The 13124-nt window shown below is 50.4% G+C and overlaps 1 protein-coding gene and 1 non-coding gene across 2 annotated transcripts in view; both read left to right on the top strand.

The window, feature by feature from the left end:
- Positions 1 to 13124, top strand: part of GRID1 (glutamate ionotropic receptor delta type subunit 1) — a 674601-nt gene that overhangs the window by 232823 nt on the left and 428654 nt on the right. The window lies entirely within an intron of this gene.
- On the top strand, positions 6450 to 6522 carry TRNAA-CGC. Its single transcript has one exon. It is a non-coding gene; the product is annotated as a tRNA-Ala (tRNA).

Below are 13124 nucleotides of genomic sequence, written 5' to 3'. Positions count from 1 at the left end.
CATCCTCATTAGAAGGCGAGGAGGAGGTGAGATTTGGAGCTGGAGCTCCTTGGCAGGTTCCACCATCACATCCCCCACCCCCGTCCTAACTCAGCCACAGTTGTCATCAATCTGTATTTCACTCCTGCTTTCATCCTTCACTTTCTGTTTGTCATTTTTGGAGAAGAGTCCTCTCTGTTGGCACATTTGGAAACCTATTTCATTGCTGAGGAGAAGGGAACAATACAGGTTTTCATCTCAGACTAATTATGCCTCCAATACACTGATGCTGAATAAAACCAAGGGGAAGGTAATTGGAAATTTTTGATGTGACATTCACAGCTTTTAGAAAAACAGATGTTCGCTTGAGGAGCTGGGAAGAGAATGCGTATCCCTGAGGCTGGCCAATGAGGTCCATCCCAGGAGGTTGTGGGTGAGAGCTGAGCCACCCCTCATCCTATAGACATGGCACGGGGATTCTCTGTGAGCCCATCTGTTCCTTGTTGGCCTGGCCTGTGCTTCGTCCTCACCTGGGCCAACGTGGATGACTCCTGTGTTGTCATCTAAGGCATTCAGTGGCGACTCAGGTCTTCAAACAGAAGGTGTCTGCCTGCAGCCTTGTCTCTGCCACCCACCAGCTGTGGGACTCCGGGCAAGGACTCTAGTTGCTATGATTGTCCATTTCCTCATCCATCAAATGGAGCCAGCACCTCACAGCATCTTACAGCGTTCCGCTGAGAATTCAGTGAGACAGTATCTGTAGTATGCTCAGAACATGGAAGTCCTCCAGAAGTTTGCATTTTCTTTCTAAAAAATGGTACCTTCCTGCGGGTTAAGGCTGTGCTAGTTCATGAGTGCTTCTTCTCATCAGTTTGGATTTTTTTGACCTCCTTAAATAGCATGACTTATTGACCAGCTCATCTCTGCTTTCTATTAGCCTGGGAAGCTATGCACACTACATCTACTTCCTTTTTCAAATAAACCCTCTCACCAAATGCAAATAATAGTGGAGAACTGAGGCAACTGAGTGTGTCTTGGGCAAGCCCCTTTATCCCTCTAAGTTGCCTCTTCCCCACATGTCAAATGGGGTAAAAACTGCTGGGCCTAATTTACGGGACATGTATGTAGGGGGAATGAGAGAGGGGACGTTCCCTTCTGGCTAGAAAAGACTCTGGGTCCCAAATGGCCCCAGTGACTGGGGCAAAAACACGTCGTGCTGCAATTGTTCTTGATACATTGCCCTCCCCGTGCTGGCCAGGAGGAACTCTTGAAGGGCAGACGCTGGGTGTGGCCAGTTGAATAGTTACCCCCAATTCTTCATCACGCCCTTGCTGTGGCCTCATGGTGGGTGGAGTATACTTTCTCATGCTTTGGCTTGGTTTGGCCATGTGTCTTGCTTTGGCCAACAGCATGTTAGCAGGGGTGACAAGGTGCTAGTTCTGAGCCCGGGTACAAGAGATGTAGGATGTTTCCACCTCTCCTCCTGAGTTGCTACCACCTTCACCTTTAAGAAGAGAAGGAATAAGCCCTGGGTAATCCACTAGTCCCAGAGGGATGAGAAACATAAGGGTCAGATCACAGCCACTGAGCTGACTGACCCACAAACGTGCAGTGAGAAAAAGATCTGCCCCAACCAACCCACACATCTGTAAAAATATATCACGGTTGGTTTTAGCCACTGAGTTTTTTATTTTTTTTTATTTTTTAACATCTTTATTGGAGCCGCTGAAGTTTGGGTGGTTTGTTACATGGCATTATTATGGCAAGAGCTTACTGATACAGTGGGCTGTATTTGTTTCTGCATTCCCCACATCCAGCATTATGCCTGGTACAGGAGTAGTGGAAGTTTCCATCGCCAGAGGACAACAACTGGACAGTTGCAGTTTACTGAGTAAGCAAATGAATGAATGAATGAAGAATTTTAGTTGGTTGTTAAACCTGATTATTAACGTTGATCCTTCATTTAAGTTGACACACACGGACGCTCGGAGTCTGAGGGTCTTATGGGGTTATTGAGGTGCCCACCCCATCTGGCTGACTCTTTCAGAGTCTTGTCCAGATGAAAAGTATGAGTGTCAGCTCGGGAGAGGGAGGAAGAATGAGCCATGAGAGCCTGGTCCTGGAATACCTGTCCAACAGTGGCCTGAGGAGAACTGCCTTGAACCCTGGGCTTGTGGGTTGCAGCGACTGGCAGTCCCCCTGGTGCCCCACCTACCCCTTGTTCTCTCTAGGAATGCTGTCCTCCTTCCCAGTAGCTGGTTGCTCTAGTAGTCCTGTGACAAGCACTGTGACCCACACCATCTTCCCTGCTGCCTGGGGCAGTCAGCCCAACCCCAGAGACAGACCCAGGGGCCTTTCCATTTCCCTCTGAAAAGCCCTTTGCAGAGGCCTCCTGGTGGCCAGGGAGAGAATTGGGATGGGATGACCCCGGGATGAAAGAAAGATGGGAGTACTTAGTGTTTATTGAGCGCTGACAGTGTGCTAGGCTCTTCACATGCCTTTTCTACTTTATATACCAGAAGTGCTATGTTGACTCTCCCTTTTATAACTGAGGACACGGAGGCCTAGTGAGGTGGGGGTAACTTGCTGGAGGTGGATTGTGGAAGCAGGATTTGGATCCCAGCCGCCTGGCTCCTGCGTCCCAGCTCTCGGAAGTGCAGTGGTCTCACCCCGGCCTGTACAGTAGAGGCATCTAGGGAGCTTTCCGACAGCTTTGAGGCCCAGACCCCACCCTAGATCAATTAGGAGGGAGCTGTAGGATTGTGACCAGTCAGATGCTTAAAAATCTCCCCAGGTGATCTGATGAACATCTGGGTGGGACCATCGTATGATGTCCAGGCCTTACTGCTTGCAGCTGGGGCTGAAGGGCCGTCTGGCATTGGGACACAGAGCAGTGGACGCTGCTGTTCTTCTGTGGAGTTGTTGGCATTGACCTTGAGGGTGGCCATGGCCCCTGGGCCTGATGACAGAGGCCCCTACCCTGGGGCAGGTCAGTGGGGCTGTGTGTGCTGGGCACCCAAGCCCTTTGCTGAGAGCTTTGTGAGCCGTGCTCAAGCCTGGCAGCACTGGGGTGAGTGATCATCCCTGAGCATGTAGTTTCTCTTTCTCTTTGCACTTCAATTTGCTCCTTTTTCCCTTCGTTCACTGCTTAGCTGCTAAGCAGAGGCCTTGCTGGAATTTAGAGAATGGCTGTTTTGACTTACAGATGAGGGAAGACACCTTAAAGCAAGATAAACAGGAAGGCAAATGCATGTCGTGATAGATATTCAGTCTCTAACCATGTCTGGAAGAGTGTTTGCTTAGAAAAAGGGTCAGGAGAAAAGCAGAAGCAAAGGGCAATGAAGGGAAAGTGGAATGAATGTTTGGAATTTTGAACTTGGGCTGGCGTTCAGGGCTTGGGAGAGGAGCAAACTCAGATGATGGTGTGCAGGGAGGGAACAGGCTCCCAGAGGGAAGCGGGCCAGGGTGGGGACGGATGAAAGCCAGCTGAGGCAAGGGCTGCCCTGAAATAACTCAGGAGACTGAGTGATCAAACACAAAAACTGCCAGACTCACAGGCACCCGTGGGCCCTCTGACGTGTGGGCCTCTTCCAAGAAGTGCTGACGGAATTAGGAAAGTGATCAAAGACCTCCCCTGTTGAACACAGGACATGCAAATCAAAGAATGTGGGAAATCAGAAAGACTAGAAGAAAGGCAAATGAAAAAATGTAAATAACTCTGTGGAGAAAAGCAGAGGGCATCTGGTACAGGTGGTGGGGTGTGTGGGCTGGCACCACTCCCCCCAACCCCAGGGGTTCTGCTCCTAGACAGAGATGGAGCTGGGCTCCCAAACATCACCCGTGCGTGTGCCGTGTGTGTGTGTGCACGCAGATGTGTGTGTGTGTACACGCCTTTTCTCATGGAAGTTTCCAGTGCCGGAGGACAACAGATGGATAACTGCTCCATTCCAAGCAGGCAGTAATAATAACAGCTAATATTTGGGGAGGCTTACCACAGGCCAGGCACTTTCTGTGTCTTGTCTCATTGAATCCCCTCGATCGTATAAGGTAGAGATGTAAACAAAGTGTATTTCCATTTTATTTGGAAAAACTGACATGATTCCTGACCTGGCTAGGGTTTGGGCTGGCAGCCTGACTCAGGATTTGCTTCTAAGACTTGCGCTGCTTGTATGTTGGACGCTTTCAAGGGACACCTTTCAGATCGTGGTCATGGTAGCTGTGGATCTTCTCATGACACACTTCTGCTGTCATCGCTCTTGGGCAGAATAGCTCTTTGGGCTGCTGCAGCCCACTCCTGGGTTCCCTTATCAGAGCAGCAAGCACGCAGGGGGAATGTGAGGCCCTGGAGAGGATGCAGGTAGGTGGTGAGCTGCTCGGGGCCCCTCTGGAAACTCATGGACACGCCCTTGAAGTTTGGTGTCTTGGCTGCTTGGAGGAAGGAGATGCCCAGCAGACTGGAGGAGTGGTAACTGCAGGCTGACGGCCTGTAAGCCCCTGGCAGCATCACCACCAGTGTCAGGGGCTACCTGAGGCAATAAGAGTCATACTCAGTGAGACAGCACCAGGAATAACATCTGGGTTCAAGTCCTCAACGTTCCTGCTGTGTCTGCACAGTGAAAACCTCCTGTTCCGGGGCCTGTAGTGCAAGAATCCATTTGCGTCTACTTCGGGTTTTATGTAGGCAGGTTTGGCCTCAGCCCACACAGGTGTCTGGGTTCTCTGACCTCACCCCTCTCCTAACCACCTCCATCCATCTTAGCAAACGACTCCTACGACCTCATCCTGGAGCTTGCCCAGCTGCAGAACTGCTCCATCTCCGCTCTGCCACTCGAACTTTCCATCCTGTTCCAGTGCTTCCCTAGACGTGTCCTTTGACCTCACTGAAACACCCCCACCCTCACCTCATTGAGCAGGAATCAGAGAGGTGAAGGACTTGGCCCAACTGTGCCACCCAGGAATAGAACCTGAAGTTAAGTCTCCCTCCTGCCATCCCCATTCCTGAAGGCAGGCCCGTCTTCCCATTCTCACACCTGAACGCAAGTCCTTCTTCATAGTCTAACACCTATTTTGCTTATTTTTAAGGCATTCTGACAATATCAGGATGAATTTCATAACCTTACTGCCTAGCCCAGTCCCCTTTTTCATTTTCTGTATTCTTCTCTAACCACATGCACACGAATTTCATAAAGAGTCACTCATAATCTAGAGGCAATTTTGTGTTCTGCTTTTTTTTTTTTTTTTTTTGAGCTAACATCCTGGCATAAACATTTGCTGTGTTGTTGCAAAGACCTCCTAATGATCATTTTAAATGATTGCATTGAGATAAAGAATTGATGTTCCATAACCTACCTAATGTTTCCTGTTATTGGACATTGTAACTTTTTCCAATTCTTCAGTCAGTTCTTTTGGACAGTGTTTCATTGAAAATCTTCATGTGTCAGGTTTTATTTTCCTCCTTGGATTGTTGCTGATGGGAAATTTCCAGGGTCAAAAGAGTCAGGGTGCCAGTCTCCTGAACGACATCATCTCGGTCTTGGCTACCATGCCCTGTGGTGGTATCATCGCCCTCCTTTTACAAATGAGAAAACTCGCCTTTCCAGAATCTTCTCACGCTGGCTTCCTCTCCCTGGAGCAGCCCCTGCTGCTCTTGTGCCCACTTTGCACACCTCACTAACTCCTATCATCTTTTCCATTTCAGCCCAATCACTGCTCCTCGGGGCAGCTTTTCCTGGTGCCCTGCCATACCCAGGTCTGTTAGATATGCCCATGGCGCCCCGGGCTTTTCCTGCAGAGTGCATGTTTCACTCTGCGGCGATATATCCATCACATAATTATTTGACTAATGTCAGTCTTGCCCACTAGATTCTAATCGGTGCTACAGAGGGTGGTATGGCCACCTTTCCCCCCATAGTGCCAGCCTGGGGCCTGGCATGCAAAGCGGTCTTACTGAATGCTTGCTGAATAGGGAATGAGGGCTCCACATGCCAAGGACATACACCACTGGTAAGGGGCAGCTGGCCCCTCGTGCTCTGCTTTCCTTGAAGAAAAATGTTCTCAACATACTCTAGCTGTGCGCCTAAGAAGGGTATATCTCAAGCTTGAGAATAGAGTGCAAGCAGCAGGAGGCAAGAACAGTGAGCAAATTTGTAATGTTCTTGGAAGACAGCATGGTGTGGTGAGGCAAACAAGGCTGCGGGCGGTAGCAAGGACGTGCTCCTGATCAACTCTGCACTATGTAACTGTGGGGCCTTGGGCTGAGCCGTCAATACCTCTGGGTCTCAGTTTTCTCACCTGGACAATGGGCACACACTGTGCTCCCCTGGGAAATAACCGTGACTTGGAAGTGACCTTCCCTTCCCTCATTGTCCCCTTGAGCAAATGAAAGCTACCCCAGTGCCTGTATCATTCAGCTTTCTTCCCAGGTATTTGAAGAAGGGGAACACTTTTTGTAAAAACACAGCCCAGGGACTTCCCTGGTGGTCCAGTGGCTAAGACTCTGCACTCGCAATGCAGGGGGCCTGGGTTCAATCCCTGGTTGGGGAACTGGATCCCACATGCGTGCCGCAACTGAGGAGCGTGCACGCACAATTAAGGATCCCGCATGCCGCAATGAAGACCCGGCGCAGCCAAAATAAATAAATAAATATTTAAAAAAAAACCCCAAAACCAAAAAATAACATAGCCCATTAAATTCAAAGTGCTCCTCAACTTCCTGGGATGGAATGCAGTGATATCCTTATCCAGATGTTAGAGCAGCTGTAAATCAGTATTTTTTAAAACTCAGGTGTAATTATGTGAATAAATCATGACGTCAGAAGTGGGTTGGATTGATGCGTCAGGTAAATTCATCTCAGCAGCAAGTGGAGGTGCATGGGGGCCCGGGAGTCGCCATAGCCCTGCCACCGGCTGTAGGTCTTGCTGGTTTCCCGGTTCTCACTTGCGGCCTTTGCCCTCCTGTCCTCCCTGCCTCATGGCCCTGGACCTGCCTTCCAGTGTGCTGTCTGACCGCCAGCTGCGTGGAAAGGCCCAATGCACTCGTCGGGCTCCGGAGGGTCATGGGAGCAAGGCATCGGGGCTGAATTTCAGCCGAATCTGAGTATGGTGGGAACTTGGGTGCAGGCGTGTGTCTGAAACTGAAGGGTCAGAGTCAGAGCCCCTCTGTTTTGGGGGGCTGGGGTGGGGGATAGGCTGGGTCCCATCAGAGGAAGCATGGATGGCTCTTGGCATTAAGTCTGCTGAGGATTCCCTCAGATGTATGGCATGAGCTGTTCTCTGGTCCTCCCTGTCTGTCTGTCTGCCGCCAGCTAAGGCTGAACCTCGGGCCTCGGGACACATTGCACATGGTGGGCATACCCTTGTCTGGGCTGTCCTTGTAGCAGGGACCTGTACCCTGGGAGGGGACTCCAGGCCCCCGGCCAAGCAAGTGGTTGTGAGCTGTGCCCTCCATAGGTTAAAGGATACAGGTGTGAGAGGCCTCAACACCCTTGCACTTGCTAAGGCCTTCCCCACAGTGCTGAGGAGGTTTGCAGGTGTGGGATGGGCATAGCCTGCAGGTACACCCCGGGTTCTGAGCTAGGCTACCTGGTAGCTTTTCAAGAGGACTGAGGTCTTCCTATCTACTGGGCACATTTACACATGAGCACATTTATTTCTCATAGCTCGAGACATCTTACAGGTGAGGAAGCTGAGGTTTGGGGATTAAGTGACCTGCACCAAGTTCACAGCCAGAGAGTGACAGGTTTGGGATTTGAACCCTGGTCCATGTGTCTCCAAGACCCTGCTTTTGTCAACTCTGTGATCTTGAAAAGAGTGAGGTAGGCAGTGGGATGGTGCCTTACCTAGTGGAAGGGGGCCCCACCTACCTCTGCGCAGACTGAAGTGTGCGTGTGTGTGTGTGTGTGTGTGTGTCTGTGTAGTTGGAATAGACTCTGAGGGCCACACCAGGAGTGGTACTTACGAGGGAAGGACGGCAGAGGGAGCTGTCCTTCTGACGTTTGAGATGAGCCATTTGTGATAGACGTCTAGAGATGGTGAGTGGGAACACTGAGGGATGTGTCCGTCTAGCATCTGTTGTTGGATGGCTAATTTATTTCCCAGTGTGCAGGGCTCGGCTCAACAGTGCTAAGTAATGATTTTCTCTGTCTCATTGACATGGCTGAGGTAGAAGGAGGTGGCTGTGTACCAGGGTGACTCTGCCTTCTGCTTTGCTACCCTTGGGCTGCAGGGCATATCCTTTCTTAAGAACTTTGTGTGGGCCAGAATGTGAGATACAGTGAAATGAAGGGGCGGGGCCTGTCCCCCCACCCACCAGAAAGGTGGCGCTTGACCAGCAGTGGGAGCCCCCCGCCCTGCCCTTACCTCCCGCTCCTGTCTGCAGTGTCGTTGCTTATCCACAGGGTCTCCCAGCTCCCGGGGCTGACACTTGCCCTTGGGAGCCCGGACACATGAGCCAGGATGGCAGCCCGTGGTTTGGGGGTGCGGTAGAATCTCCTTAGCGGTCAAATTGTGAATCTAGCTGTAGGCCCTGAGTTGATGCCTATGGGTAGGCAGGGAGCTGTGGCCTCTGTCACAGGCTCACACAGAACTACTGAAGGAACCAGAATCCCCCACCTGGGCCCCAAAGGGAATTCAGTGCCAGCTCGGCCCTCTAGTCCCAGAAGGAACCAGGTTGCCGTGGACGACCTCGGGTAGCAGAGTGGCAGCCAACGCCCACACTGCGTCTTGCTCAGCCATCCTCCTGCAATGCACAGACTCCGTGGGCTGATGAGTGTGGGGTGTGTGCCCTACTGTTTGCCTGTCCTCACTTCGTATCCCTGCTCCCCATCCCTTCCCCAGGCTTCAGATTCTGGTTGCGAACAGCCCAGGGGAAGATCCAGCTCCCTCCCTTGGGGCCTCTTGGCAACTCACCCCTGGCAGGGCCTCTCGTGGAGGGGGCACATTTGTGCTGTCGGAATGGAATTGTGTCTGGAGGGCTCCCAACATGCGATTTCTCCTTAGGAGGAGAACTTTTGCTTCCTCCATTTCACATAAGGCAAATGGTGTGGTGACGCCAAGCAGCTGGCTGCTGGGACACCAGTCCTGGCCCTGCTGTCTTGATGTGTGGTCATGAGCAAATGCCTCATCCGTTCTAAGCCTGCAGTGTGCTCCTCTGTGAAATGGGCGAAGCAACCCTTCTTTACTTGCTCGGGTCAAAAATCTTGGTGTTGTTTTTGATGCTTCTTTCTCTCACACCTCATAATTAACCCATCAACAGTTCTTTCAGCTCTCCCTGTGGTGTATCTGGAATCTGATTACTCCTCACCACTGCCACGGCCACCTCCCTGGTCTGTCCCACAATCATTATGACAGTAGCCTCGTGATTGGCCTTCCTGCTTTTGTCCTTGGCCCCGTGGCCAGAATGATCCTGCTAACATGGCAGCTGATCACGTCATTCCTCTGCTCAGAATCTTCCCATAGCTTCCCATCTTTCCAGGGGAACAGCCAAAGTCCCTACCTTGACCTAAGTCAGGTGAACACACTTCCCCATCTTCATGGAATGGTCCCCATTTATACCTCTTGGCCCCAAAGAATTATTCGCTCTCAGAATTGTCCTAGTTTGCTGTATGCCGGTGCTTGTAGTGGCTTTATTCATGATAGCCCAAACTGGGAGCAACCTATATGTCCTTCAGGTGGTGAATGGATAACAAACTGTGGTACATCCATACAATGGAATATTATTCGGCGTCGAAAAGGAGCAAAATACTGACACACATAGAAACTTGGGATGATTCTCAAAAGCATATGCTGAGTGAAAGAAGCCAGACTCAAAAGGCCTGATACTCATAATTCCATTTAATGATGCTCTGAAACAGACCAAAGTACAGGGCAGAAAACGGAGCGGTATTCGCCAGGGCTGCTAGCTGAATTGGCCCTAAGAGGCCACGGAATTTTTGTGGGTGATGGAACTGCTCTATATCTTCAATAGGGGGTTGGTTACACGATGGTCTAAGATGAACAAACTCAGAATTGTACACTAAAAAGAATGTATTTTGCTATATGCAAATGATAGTTCAATTTTAAAAACATGTTCTGGTTTGGATGATAAATTATATGGTCACCCTGTGTCTAACGTCTTACGTGATCCAGCCATGCATCATCTCTTTGACCTCGTTTCCTCCTGCCCTCTTTCTTGTTCCCTCCATTGCAGCCACCCAGGCGTCCTTGCTGTCCCTTGAATATTCCCAGTATGATCTCTTCACTTCTTCTCCTCTCTGCCTGGCACAGTTGACACAGTCTCCTCCCCCTTCCTTAGGGTCTTTACCCCAAAGTCTCTCTATCAGTCACCAATATGACCACATCATGTTACATAACAAACAACCCAGCAAATTTCACTGGCATTCAGCTTCTCATGCACCCCGGCAGGCTGGCTGGGGTGACTCATCCAGGCTGGGCTGGGTAGGTTTTCTTCCACCTGTGGATTTGCTTCCTGGCATCTTGGCTGGGGCAGAGCTTAGAGGAGCAGCTCTCTATCCTTAAGATGCTCTCCTTTGGCCATGGCCAAAGCATAAGAAGGCAAGTGCCTGTATGTGCATATTTGAAACTTTAGCTTATGTCCTGTCTGTTAACATCCCACTTGCCAAAGCAAGTAGGGCTGTGAATATTACCAGTAATCCAAACTGCCACTGTCACCTTCCCAGGGAAGCCTTCCCTGACCAACCTCCTAAAATTTTAACCACCAGCTAGACATTTGCTATCCCTCCTCTCTGCTTTACTGTTTTCCTAAACACTCATGACCCTGTAACTTAATATACATTTTATTTATTGTTTATTTTCTCTTTTCCTCACTGGAATGCAAGTTGCACCAGAGGAGGGACATGTGTCTGTTTCATTCACGACTGTATCTCCAGCACCTAGAAAAATGCCCAGTAAATATATGCCTCAATGATTGAATGAGGTTATGCTAAGAATGTAGTGAGATGAATTTAGGAGACATGCTTGAAGTACAGTACTGCACACAGGAAGTGCTCAGTAATGGGCGACTCTTATCACCCTGAATGCCTGAATGCTGTTGGGAGAGTCGGGGACTCAGTTATATACATGATTGCAATAATTTGCATGATTGACCTTTGAAGCAAGATCTGTTTGAATTCTGACTTCAGAGATAAGGCGTTGAAGCAGGGAGAGACTGTCACTTGCCCAAAGTCATCTGGTGAACCAGGATCTCTTTAACTGAGAGCTCATGTGGCTTCCTCAGTGCTGCGCTGCTTCTGCACCTCCCTTCATGCCAATTTCTACGCTCTGGCTTCTTTCCTTGCACCAGAGTCCCTGTGGAGTCAGAATAACTGACCAGATTAGAGCTCAGTCCCATGAGGGTGCTGAAGGTGGGTCCCAAGCACCCCTCTCAGCAACCCGGGAGTCGGGCACAGCGTGGGGCCTCGGGGACACCAGTGGCTATTCTGTGCTACCTCCAGCCACTAGGGGCCCCTGTTTGTTGAGACCCCAGAAGGGCAGCTCTCTGCAGACCCTGAAGTGGTCAGACCCTGAGGATGGATGGCTGGGCCTCTGGGCAGAGATCACAGAAGCACATGTTCAGGAAAAACGTAGGCTTCTCCTGCCGAGGGCAGAGAAATGGAGGGAGGGCTTGATGGATGGGAGGTGGGAAATTTTTTTTTTTTTTTTTTTGCAGTACGCGGGCCTCTCACTGTTGTGGCCTCTCTCGTTGCGGAGCACAGGCTCTGGACGCGCAGGCTCAGCGGCCATGGCTCACGGGCCCAGCCGCTCCGCGGCACGTGGGATCTTCCCGGACCGGGGTACGAACCCGTGTCCCCTGCATCGGCAGGCGGACTCTCAACCGCTGCGCCACCAGGGAAGCCCGGAGGTGGGAAAATTTATGAGAGTCATTCTGTTTGGTCGGATGACCCCTCATGGATGACACTGGGCTGAAAGAGCCAGACTGCCCAAACGAGAAAGATCAGAATGTTGAATTTGACCTTGAGTGATGGATTCTGTCTTGGTGAGGGGACAAGGCGTCTGGGTCATGCCCCCTCAGTGCCTTGTACATGCGTCTGTGAGGCCTTCCATGTGGATTGGCAGTCTGTCTATTTTCCCTGCCAGACTCTGAACTTCTGCATTCCCATGGTGCATTCCCAGGGCCCAGGAGAGTGGCCCCAAAGGCGTCAGCAAGTGTTTATGGCATTAATGATTTATGGAGCAGTTACAGTGAGCCAGGCACTGTGCTCAGCTTTGCACATCTATCATCTCATCTGCCCCCTCACCTGCCCCAGGAGGAAATCGTTGCTATCATTCCTGGGGCTTGGAGAGGTCTGCCCATTGAAGGCGGTACAGATGGTCAGGGTAGAGCTGGTTTACATACCTGGACTCATAACCTTTGCACTATCTTGCCTCCTGAGATTGAAGGACACATTCGAGTCCCAGCCCTGCTACCTAGTGGTCATGTAGCCCTGGAAATCTAATCACATTGGATCTCTCCTTTCTGCTCTGTAAGATGGGGATTACAAATCCCATCGGTCCTACAAATAGGACTGTTGTGAAAATCAAGCCAGAGGTTGCTTGTGATGAGTGCTCTATAGATCTAAAATTTCATAACTAGTGTTATTTCAAGTGGGCACCAAAGGCAGTCAAAAAATAGGGGAGTCATAGCAGAGGGGTGACAGAGAGGGCTTAGGGAAACTTAAATATGATACTGATCATTCTCAGTGGATAAATGTGCAAAGAGCATGATCAAACAAATCACAAGAGGAGGGCTTCCCTGGTGGCGCAGTGGTTGGCAGTCCGCCTGCCGATGCAGGGGACATGGGTTCGTGCCCCAGTCCGGGAAGATCCTACATGCGGCGGAGCGGCTAGGCCCATGAGCCATGGCTGCTGAGCCTGTGCTCCGCAACGGGAGAGGCCACAACAGTGAGAGGCCCGCGTATCGCAAAAAAAAAAAAAAAAAAAAATCACAAGAGGAAATGCATCTTGTTAACAAACATATGGAAAATCACTAAAACCTCAGCTGTAATCAAAGCAAAGCAAATTAAGACAGGATGCCATTCTTCACCACTCAATTAAAGGATACCCAGTGCTGGTGAGACCTTGGTAAAATGAACGCTTGCCTTTTCTACTGTATACTGGTGAAGACTTTCTGGAAGATAATTTAGTAATGA

Source organism: Monodon monoceros, unplaced genomic scaffold (genome assembly GCF_005190385.1).
Source record: "Monodon monoceros isolate NGI ecotype Baffin Bay Population unplaced genomic scaffold, NGI_Narwhal_1 Super_Scaffold_4, whole genome shotgun sequence".
Taxonomy (NCBI): domain Eukaryota; kingdom Metazoa; phylum Chordata; class Mammalia; order Artiodactyla; family Monodontidae; genus Monodon; species Monodon monoceros.
Note: the sequence above shows the minus strand (reverse complement) of the source record. Positions and strands in the feature narration are given on the sequence as shown.